The following is an 11,820-nucleotide window of genomic DNA, read 5'->3' on the forward strand; positions in this document are numbered from 1 at the left end:
AATAGCACCTGTAGGTGTAAAACTAACACCACCAATTTAACACCGGTGTAAAATAACTGGTGTGGTCCTCTATGTACACCGGTTTACACCACAGTTTTTGCTGTTAAGGAGTCTGTTGTAAGTTGAAAGAAAGGGGGAAAACCACCATCTTGTATTCTGAATAATGTATTAGTTACGCACTATTTTTACCCATCTCTAGAGAGAAGAGGTTCTATTTTGAACTAATGCAGTTTTATCATGGTCCACTTACAGACGACTGGTTAGGCGGAATTCTATTTTCACATTCCGGTGGTTATTTCAGAAATCTTGTAAACTCTGTATAAGGTGTAATACAATTACATTATGTTCTATCCTTTTACTAGTTAATAAAGTCTGATTTTATCCCATTTGCTGCTTTGGGATTTCGCTGCAGTGGATAATCAAAGCTTATAACTGGTATATGGTGCATTTTTGAGAGCTGAGAGTGCATTTTAATCAATACTGTACTGCAAGTAAAGGATACATGTAGCTATTTTTGTCCCACCTGCGAAGCAGAGTGAGACTATAGGCGCCGCTTTTCCGACGGCGGCGGCGGCGTCAACATCAAATCTTAACCTGAGGTTAAGTTTTTGAAATGACATCATAACTTAGAAAGTATATGGATCTAGTTCATGAAACTTGGCCATAAGGTTAATCAAGTATTACTGAACATCCTATCAGAGTTTCATGTCACATGACCAAGGTCAAAGGTCATTTAGGGTCAATGAACTTAGACCATGTTGGAGGAACCAACATTGAAATCTTAACCTGAGGTTAAGTTTTTGAAATGTCATCATAACTTAGAAAATATATGGACCTAGTTTATGAAACTTGGACATAAGGTTAATCAAGTATCACTGAACATCCTGCATGAGTTTCACGTCACATGACCAAGGTCAAAGGTCATTTAGGGTCAATGAACTTTGGCCGAATTGGGGATATCTGTTGAATTCCCATCATAACTTTGAAAGTTTATGGATCTGATTCATGAAACTTGAACATAATAGTAATCAAGCATCACTGAATATTTTGTGCAAGTTTCAGGTCTCATGATTAAGGTCAAAGGTCATTTAGGGTCAATGAACTTTGGCCAAATCGGGGGTATCTGTTGAATTACCATCATAACTTTGAAAGTTTATTAGTCTAGTTCATTAAACTTGGACATATGAGTAATCAAATATCACTGAACATCCTGTGCGCGTTTCAGGTCACATGACCAAGGTCAAAGGTCAATGAACTTTGGCCGAAGTGGGTGTATCAGTTGAATTACCATCAAAACTTTGAAAGTTTATGGATCTGATTCATGAAACTTGTACATAAGAGTAATCAAGTATCACTGAACATCCTTTGCGAGTTTCAGGTCACATGATCAAGGTCAAAGGTCATGTAAGGTCAATGAACTTTGGCCATGTTGGGGTTTTTTGTTGAATAACCATCATATCTCTGTAAGTTTATTGGTCTAGTTCATAAAAAGTGGACATAAGAGTAACCATGTATCACTGAACATCTTGTGCGAGTTAGAGTAGTATTCAAAGTCAGCACTGATGCTATATTGAACCGCGTGATGCAGGTGAGACGGCCAGAGGCATTCCACTTGTTGCATAAAAAGTCTCTTCTGAGATAATTTATTTCATATTTCCTTTTATGCACAGTTTTCATTTTGTTCCAGATAGTATACAGAATTACAGATGGAAAAGAAAATACCGCAATATCACATTGCACATGTATGTATTGCGACTTTATACTTTACTGTGTTCCAAATTGCTGTTTATACAATATATGCACATGCCACATGCACGCATTATTTATATCTATTTGATATGGGGGAGAATTATTGCAATTTGTTTACATTTTCCACTTGAACATGTTTTAATATCATATTCTGTAATGTATTTGCAGAACTCAATATGATTTTTAACTTGTTTACTGTACATTTTGTTCAGCTTTGGTCTGTGGTCCAAGGAACTTTTATCATTTAAAAGTTTATTTTTAAACCAGAACAAGATTTTTTTTTTAATCTTGGTAATTGTGTTTATTTTTGTTACCTGATTACTATTGAGAAATGGTGAAAAATCAAACGAGCATGATAATGAAAATTTCATCAAAATCGGATATAAAGTAAAAAAGATATGACATTAAAAAATTTCACTTATTTTCCACAAAACAGATAAATAACAGAGTCGATGTCCCTCACTCACTACTTCTTCATTGTTTGAATTATATAATATTTATTTTTTTACAGATTTGACATTAGGGACTTGACTGTACAAAAAAATTAAAACAATTGTAATTCCACGTGTTCACGAAAAAATTGGAATGTTTCATATTTCATATAATAAAATACAAAAGAAACAGTGAGTGAGTGATATCATCAGCCCCCTCAATTGCATACTGACCAGGTTGTAGATAAAACTGTTTTTTTTTAATTAAGCGAAATTAAAAATGTAATAACTTATTTAGTATACATCGGATTTTGATGAAATATTTAGTGTTATGCTTGTTGTATTTTTCTTTTTAATTCAAATCAACTTTTTGTTGGGGTTGACTTGTCCTTTAAAGCTTTTTCTGATTATGAAACATTTTGAGATAAATTTTTCACTGCCCCCAATAGCTTTTTTCCTTGTTTGATGAATGCTCTCATCTGTTGCTATGGAAACTGACAAGATTGGGCATTTTGAGACGATGGAGATGTAAAAGTAAAAGACTGCCACTGAGATGTCAACCTTCTATTCACTCTCCATCATACTCAACATTTTGAGATGCGATGTTTCACTGCCCCAATAGCTTTTTTCCTTGTTTGATGAATGCCCTCTGTTGCTATGGAAACTGACAAGATTGGGCATTTTGAGATGGTGATGATGTGAAAGTAAAAGACTGCCACTGAGATGTCAGCTTCTTATTCAGTCTGGTGCCACATGAATGAAACTGTGTTTTATTCTGCAGTAAAAAAAAAATCAATTTCTGTCATACATGAAGGTCGTTGTAGATGCAGGCGTATTGAGTGGTATTATGGGGAGCATTTCATGAAACAACTAAAACAGGGATTTTCAATGACAATTGTTATAAGCTACTGAAATCCTTGCATTTGATTGGCTTGTAATAAGCTTGTAAAAATATCACTGCTTCATGAAACACTTCCCTGGTTTCCAGGAATCATCCCGACTCATATTGAATAGAGGAAAAGATAACGATAGAAAAAGAGGGGGAGGGAGAGAGCGTGGGAGGGGGGAGAACAGGGGTTGCAGGGAGTGACGTCAAGTCTATAATTATTCTGTTCTAGAGATATGGTTGCAGAGAGGGGCAAAGATTTCTGCCTCCAATTTGCCCATTCATCTTGATGAGGACAAAATACTGAAATCACAGCATCTCAGTAATTGTCTTGCTTCCTAACTGTACAGGTAATATCTCATAGAGGATTTGTAACTGTTTTTCTTTTAAAAAAACAGAAAACACTCCCTGATAAGTGGCAACACAATTCTCTAATCACTGCGATTGTGAATCTTGCATGTACACTGTAAAAACTGTGGTGTTAAAACTGACACCAATTGGTGTTGATAGAGGACCACACCCTGAGGTGTTAAAATTACACCCTAGAGATTAAACATAACACCAAAGAGTGTAAGGGTGCGTTTATTCGACACTTTTTTACCCTAGAATCATGATTAGAATCATGATTCAAATCACGATTCTGCAGAATCACGATTGCGTTTAGTCGAAATTGAATATAATCATGATTAGAATCACAAACATGAAACACGAAAAAAGGGGCGTTTGGAAAGACGTTTCTGTAGAATCACGAACGAAAAAGGTCGTATAAACGATATCGTGATTTGAATCATGATTCTATGACGTCATTGTGTCGTGCTTCTTCCGGGTTCGACTCAAAGGCGCGTGCTGTGTTTCGTGCAGGTTAATTTTCGTGTAGCAGTATTGCCAGCATTTAGGAATTATCATTCTGTGTCCCGGAGGGGCCACTTACATTGACGAGTGGATACCATGCGCGACCAAAAAAACACGTAAAAAGGATGTCTTTTTCACGATAGGGCACGTTACGTACGTAACGTGATAAGGGTGCCAAAAACACAAAAATAGTGAAAAAAGGGTATCTATTTTGCTAGGAAAATTACGTGTTTAGGGTCTAATTTGCGGGGATGATAAAACAAAATTAAGATGTTTTATAAAGGATGTCATTTTTGCCCCAACACTTCGTGTTTAGAGTCCGATTTGCGCGAGGTGTAGTAGTGGGGTCGTAACCAAATAAGGTAAAGCCGACGACCGAAGGAACCGTAACAATAAAACATTCCTGTACTTGTTTAGGGGTCCATTTCAGGGAATATTTGCTAAGAGTATCGTTTTTGTTTCCAATACTTGTTAAGGGTAGGGTTTTACACGCCAATACTTGTTAAGGGGTTCATTTTCAGAATATGGAAATTACGTATTTAGGGTGCTTTTCGAGACCCCTTGGTCGCGCATGGTATCGTGAATGGAAGTGGCCCCCGGGTTCTGTGTATTGTACCCCCGGGGTTGTACTGTAGCGTCATTTGTATATTTCATTGTTTTCATCCATCATTTCTTCAAGTTCCAAAGGCACAAATTGGACTGACGATGAACTCAGGGCTTTGCTTCTACCTTGGGCTCAGCCTGAAGCACAAGCATCCCTTACCGGGATTCACAGAAATAAGACGATCCCTTTCAGCGGCGCTTGCGAGGGAGGGATTTCAACGGAGATGTGGCACCGCCTGTCGAGACAAAATTAACAGAATTCGTGCCCAGTACAGGACCATCATAGACAAGAAAAATCGATCGGGAGGGAGGATGATGACCCCTTCTGGTTCCCGATCAAAAACAATACCAGGTACAATACACAGAATTCTGGAAGTAAAAGATTTAGTAGCGTTGCACTTGCACAAACGATCGCGCGTTAGCTCCGGCGGCAGCAAAAATCTAGCAGCCGACGTGAAGTTAGAAACACGTGCGAAAATGTTGACCTATACTTCCTGGGTCAAACTGCGCACTGTGATGCGCACTGGATCGGCCCGAATTCAGGGAGAAACAGCGTTAGAAAGATGGTCGTATAAACGCTGATTCTGTCGGATCGTGATTCATGCTGCTGTTTTGAATCATGATTCAAATGGTGATTCAAATCATGATTCTGGGTCGAGGTCGCAAAAACGCAGCCCATATGTAACAACAAAGGGTGTTGTAATAACACTTATAGGTGTAAAACTAACACCACCACCGGTGTAAAATAATTGGTGTGGTCCTCTATGTACACTGGTTAACACCACAGTTTTTGCTGTGTACAGTATATGATGTAGATCAGAGGCATTTTATCAACATTTTTGTTCCTCAATCCATCAGATCTTTGGTGTTCAAAAACACCACAGAGATTAGAAATAACACCAAACTTATAATGTTAAAATAGCAATCATTTATCTTTTTTATTCATTTGGTTTAAAACATTATACATGATACAAAGGTCCAAGGACCGATCTGAACAATTTCATAATAATAACAACAAAATTGCAGATGAAAATTAATAGTAGCAACCAAATCAGACTACTGAACTTCGAACAAAGAAAACATAAAAATGCATTGGAATAAAATAGTAAAATAATAGATGGAAACATACATGTATACATTAAGCCTGAGTCATATCGATTATTTTGAAAACCGGTGTTCGACAGCTCTAATTCGATTGAACATCGATGCATCGAATATTCAAGGCGGGGAAAATTTAGTCTTTTGTTTTTGCGTCGATTGCGATGCGATGCGCTTTGCATATGCACTACGCACTGACGGTAAGCGCTGGCGTTGGCCGGGTGAGCGTTGCACAAGCAGATGACAGCAAAGTTCGTTTGTATTTTCCAAGATCACAAAACAGACAAAAAAGGCCGGGGACCAAAGCAGAATTCTTCCCAAAATATCTTCAACAATGATATTTGCAGATGACAACATATAAGTTTAAAATGAAACAATAATAAAGACATGAATCACGCAGAGTCGATCCGAATGATTTTCGGTCAACTAGCCCCGTCCGCAGCTCCGTACACTCACTCTCCCGAAACGACAGGCGTGCTTGACGTCAGCGCCAGCAAACAAGTGCAATCAACGGAGAGCGCTGTAACTTGCCTGAGATTGTGTAGTTGGATCCAAAATGAGCTCCAAATAAATTTATGGGAATAAATACGTAATTTTCTCTGGATGGTCATTTGAATTGCTATTCAATGCTGATATAACGATTGTGAGGAAAGATTGTGGAATATGAGTTATGACGATGTTCGAGAATAATCCTGATAATGACAATCCAGTTTTTTAGACGCAATTGAGCATGCGATCAAAATAAATACGAATGTATCAAATCGATCCCTAAATTCATCTAAATCATTACGATTTAACAAGATTTTATGGTCATACTAAGAATATTGACGATGTCAGCAAAGTATGTTATGTTCATATGGAAGAATTAATACTGGCCGGATTATTTCTATTGTTATTCCATCTCTGGACGTCTCCTCCAAGCTCCGAGAAAATAAGCACAATGCACATGCGTGTTCGATGACGTATGACATATTTTCCCATTCATGAAATCAGAGCCCAAAGTTGGGCAAAACTAGCTTCAAATTGATGGGAAAAAAAATCAAACGCAATTTTCTCTGTTTTGTCATGTAAACTGTTATTATATGGTGATATTACGAACTTGAACAGAGTTTTTGCATGTAGACTATGTTCGAGAATCAATCCTGATGTGATGATTATTTTTTTAGACAAGTGCACTAGCTCGAAGTCAAGTCGATCGTCATGAGATGTCCGCCATTGAAAATTGAAACGAAATACAAATGTTTCACATCAAGCTCTAAATTCATATTAATGATTATCATATGCAAATTATTGTTAAATAATGTTCTATGGTCATGATATTAATATTGTTCATGAAAGCAAGATTTATTTTACGTTGATCGCGTCAATTTCCGGCCATTTTCTGGTTTGATTAAAGGACAGTACTGCGCATGCACGATCGATGGCCATGACTTCCATTCATGAATTCATCGTGCATAAATTATCTCGGCACGAGCAGACGAGTAAGACTCGAACTATGATCGAAATAAACTTAAAATTAATGGTGAATAGCATCATATTTACTCAATCGGTTTCATTTTGGGGGCAATAGAAATCAAGTAAGTAGTAGTAAAGTTGGACATTACTGATATTTTGATGATTGTGTAAACCAAACGAATCGGCCGGCCGACGTATTTTTTTTTTTCGATGCACCGATTTTGCAAAATCTGCACCGGTGTTCGATGACATCGATCGAACACCGATTTTAAAATCGATTCGACTCAGGCTTAGTATACATGTATAAAATAAAATGATAATGTGTAATTGAATAATATATATTTATATAATATACAATAATATTTTTTTTAAATATAAAATATTTGATGTGAAATATGAAACTATAAAAAAATATATGTTATATAATCTTGATTTCCTTTTTGCTTATTCTGGTAATTATGTCATTGGGACAGATGCTACTTAAGCATCGCCATTAAACTTCTTTTTTTTGCATCTAGGTATCTGAGTGATTAGGATTATTGAATTTGTTGAAGTGAAGATGTGCAAAATGATAATTGAAAGGTTTTAACAAATGTCCCCCACATCCTTAAATCTCTTCAAATTGAGCTTTCTTTTTCTAAACTGAGTCTGAGGAGAAAGTCTCGATAAATCTTTACAATTTAGAAAATAAGTATGTTATTGGCTTCATGTAGACATATACCTGTATGCTTGTATCTCTCTTGTCTGCCATGGGCGGGATCCATTATCCCCATGAAAATGTTGCTTTTAAAGGATTTGTAAAGCTCAGACATTTATCTAAATTCTGCTTATTCGTGTCTTCTTTATGAAAAGCATGAAAGGGATCCATTAATATCCATCTCCATGGAGACTGCTTTCCGTGGGAGAGGGGAGCCTGTTATGCTCTTTTGCCTAGATCCAGTTCCTTTTCATTCGCAACATTACCCTTTTAAATGGGGAAACTGGAACGAATGAGATGGTGACATTTAAAAATAAAATGGAAATGCATGTTTCGTATAAAATTCGCTTCTTAGAAAAAAATAAGACAGAAATATCCCCCTTTTTCCTGACTCTGCTTTCGTGTTGTACTGTGTTTCAAAAGTCATGGAAATTGTGTTAACCAAAGTTTCACATTTAACTTTTACTGCATTCATTTAATTGTCAAGTAGAGTTAATAAAACAAAGAATAGAAATTATGTTTTTAGAAATATGGATGGCTGCGATCTGTATATTAGGTTTTAAGCTTTTAAAAGGGAATCGGAACCCATGAGACTTATTGGAAAGAGTACAATGAGTGGGGCCATTTGTAACATTTCAGCTGATTTTGTAGTAAAATCTCAATTTTCTTGTACCCAAATTATCAGATATTTCTATTCATTTCTCTGATCATCTCCTCCTGACCTTGACATATATGTGACATGAATTGTATTTTCCCATCATACATGTAATGTTATAAGAAAGCAAGATGTGAGCTGAAAGATAATGGGAAAATCTGAAACAAAGTTTGTACAAAACAAACGGAGAATTGCCCACAAAATCAGCCATTCTGAAGCATGTTTTGCTTTTTGTGGATTCCTATAGAAAGTATAAGACTTTTCTTGCTTCCATACACTGTATCTCCCTAATTTCATAACCGATTTTGATAAAACTATATATACTTGTATGTTGATCCTCTCATCTTAGTCTTTTTATTCAGATTGATTCACTTCTTGATTTCTTAACAGTCCCCTACTTTCAGAATTTGGTGTGAAACTGTTACAATTACTTTGTTAGATTAAATTTATTTATACATTAATTTACTTTGAAAATAAAGTAAGGTATGATTGATATTCATACAAAACTATTAAACAAATATCAATATTGGAATTATTGGTATCATTTAGAAGTAATCTGGGAAATATAATATATTATTACCTCGGCTGTAGCTGAGCCGCCATATTAATTGGCGCTAAAGCGTTCAAGGAATAATCCTACCACCAGGTACCCATTCACCTCACCTGGGTCGAGTGCAGCACAATGTGGATAATTTTCTTGCCGAAGGAAAACATGCCTTGGCTGGGAATCGAACCCACGACCCTCTGTTTCACAGAGGCTCCAACTACAGTGTAACTCGTGACACACTAAAAGCACAAGTCTTCAATCTTCACTATAAAGAGACTTCTTTTTTTTTTACTTTCGGCTGCCTCCAATGAAATATTCAAGATGCATTTAGTGGCACATTAGAATTGTAGAAAATATTCCTTTTTTATAATTTTACAAACATTATTGATTTTATTTTCTTGATTTCCCGTGGGCAGGTAAATGCATATCCAATTTAACATAAAGCTAGTATCAGGGGAGTTCTTTTTTCAGAAATCAATCCAAATAGATTATATTTGATCAGGTGTTTACAACGGATGGGGGTTTTCCCTAAAAAAATCTGATCCACTCCACTATGTAAATGAAGAAGGCATTATTTTTCAAGAAGGAGGAGAAGAGTGTTGATGATCTATTAAATACAGAGTCCATTTTGAAGTTGATTTGTATTGACCAAAGTTATTTATTTACAATTTAGAACAAAAAACTCAGCCCATCTTGATATTTGAAAATGATGTAGTTTAAGAAGGTTCATATTCACTGTTTCAAATTCTCAAGTAGTCTAATACAACTTGTGCATAATAAACCATTTGGTCTAGTCTACCGTCAGTTTGGTCTAATTGCCGATTGGTCTAATACCAACTTATTCTAATTTTCATTTGGTCTAATGTCAAGTCTAAAGTCAAGTTGGTTTAATTTCCATTTTGTCTCCTTGCTATTTTGTAATTTGCTCATGATTTTGGGTTGATAAACAGTTCATCTAACCATGTAGATAAAGTGGTGTTTAATAGACCGAGTGGATATCAGATTAAATGGGTATCACATAAATAGGAATTAGATGAAAATGGTGAAAAGTCCTAGAAGTGGCAATAATAATAATGATGTTTTATTTGCCAAGGGTAGCCACTTCGGTATTAGGAAACTGCTCTTCTAGTGGGCCCTTCATAACGTAATGGTATTATTACCCTTCTCCAATCTACATGTAAATGCTGAGTGCTTGGAGAAGGCAGGAGGTCCCATGTTTAAAAGTCTTTGGTATGACTCTGCCACCCATTCATGAGGCGGACACTATTACTGTGCAGAGCCATCATGCCCAGTTAGAGTTATTAGAATTTTAGATCACATGTTTAAAGATGAACTGGTTGTAGGCAACATGAGATAAAGCCATTTGGGATGAAAACCAAACAGGGTATTTAAACCCTTTGCCAATTTAGTTTTTAAGAATACCAATACAAATGTCAGGCAGTATCTTTTTCAAACTTATTACTGTCTGTACTTGTGTTCTCTTGTTATCCACTCTATTATCTTGCAGGTATGAATGTTACCATGGTGATTGTAGACAACATGTCCTTGATCCGATTGGTCCATACTGACCAATTTTGACCGCGATAACCCTCCCATCAATCTAATTGCATAAAACGCGTCAAAAGTAGTTCATCTCTGCTGGCGCCTACCGCCCAATTGAATCACGGTCACTGCCGGCAAGTCGGATCAAATCATGCCAGTCCCTTGAGCAGGCGTGAGGCATGTTGGGTTCTGATCACCTGTATTGTCCCGGTGGTGCAGGAAACACACCCACATCCTAATTATATCCCACCTTCACATCCAGAAGGACTGGGGCAATGATGTTACCGAAAACCCTCAGAGACCTCTGGTTGTTATTAATAAGTGCTCTACAAAGCGATATGTTATTAGTAATATCCTACATATCTGCATATTGTGGGGTGCCTCAGGGAAACCAATTAGGGACTCACATTTTCATTTATTTTGGCATTTATGCTTTATTGAATGATAAATTGTCTTTTCAAAATAGGAAGCTTAAAACACGGAAGACAACCAGTAAAATTGTAATATGATTCTTTAGTTTTCAGTACATTTTAGAATAATTTCATTTGCATTTCCACAAAAAAATGGGCCACTCTTTTTTTATACAAAATATCAAGAAATCCTCTAGCTATCAGAAAGAAAACCCCTCTCCTATTTAATTCCTAAACACATTTACAAAATGGTGAAATATTAAATGGGTACTCCTCCTTGATATTAAGTTTATTTGAACACAAAGAGTAACATCAAACATAGGAAATAAAGTTTTGTTGAAAACACATGACAAATAACAAATGTCTTATATTCAGAGCTTTTCCAATTTGTTTAATAACTTGTGGATGAGATACACTGCAGCTTTGAAATAATCAAATCCAATAATCCAAAATAAAAAGGATAATGATGCCACAAGTCCAATTTGTTTTTATTATTATTTTTTGTATATGAAATCAACGAGACAACTTTCTGCTATATATTACTAACAAACCTTTATTGCCTCCGGGAGTTTGTGAAATAAATCATTGTATCCCCCGAACAGAGTTCGTATGATACTATGGATTTGGTCTCGTCGCGCCGCCACTGCAGAGATTTCATTGTGAGCGCTCTATCTGCATTTCTTCTCCGATCATCATCAAATGTCGCATTTTTTGTGGAAAATTTGGTAAAACCTGTAACTTCTGCTTTTTTTCCAGTTTGTCATAGTAGTTGGCACACAGAAGCAATATTAGAAGGTGAAGCGAAGATGCCTATCATTTTTGGTGGGGGGTCTTAGGGTTAGGTTTGCGAAATATATCAGATTACCCTATAATTGTGTTCCCTAACAGGTGATAC

This window comes from Lytechinus variegatus, chromosome 4 (genome assembly GCF_018143015.1).
Source record: "Lytechinus variegatus isolate NC3 chromosome 4, Lvar_3.0, whole genome shotgun sequence".
Taxonomy (NCBI): Eukaryota; Metazoa; Echinodermata; class Echinoidea; order Temnopleuroida; family Toxopneustidae; genus Lytechinus; species Lytechinus variegatus.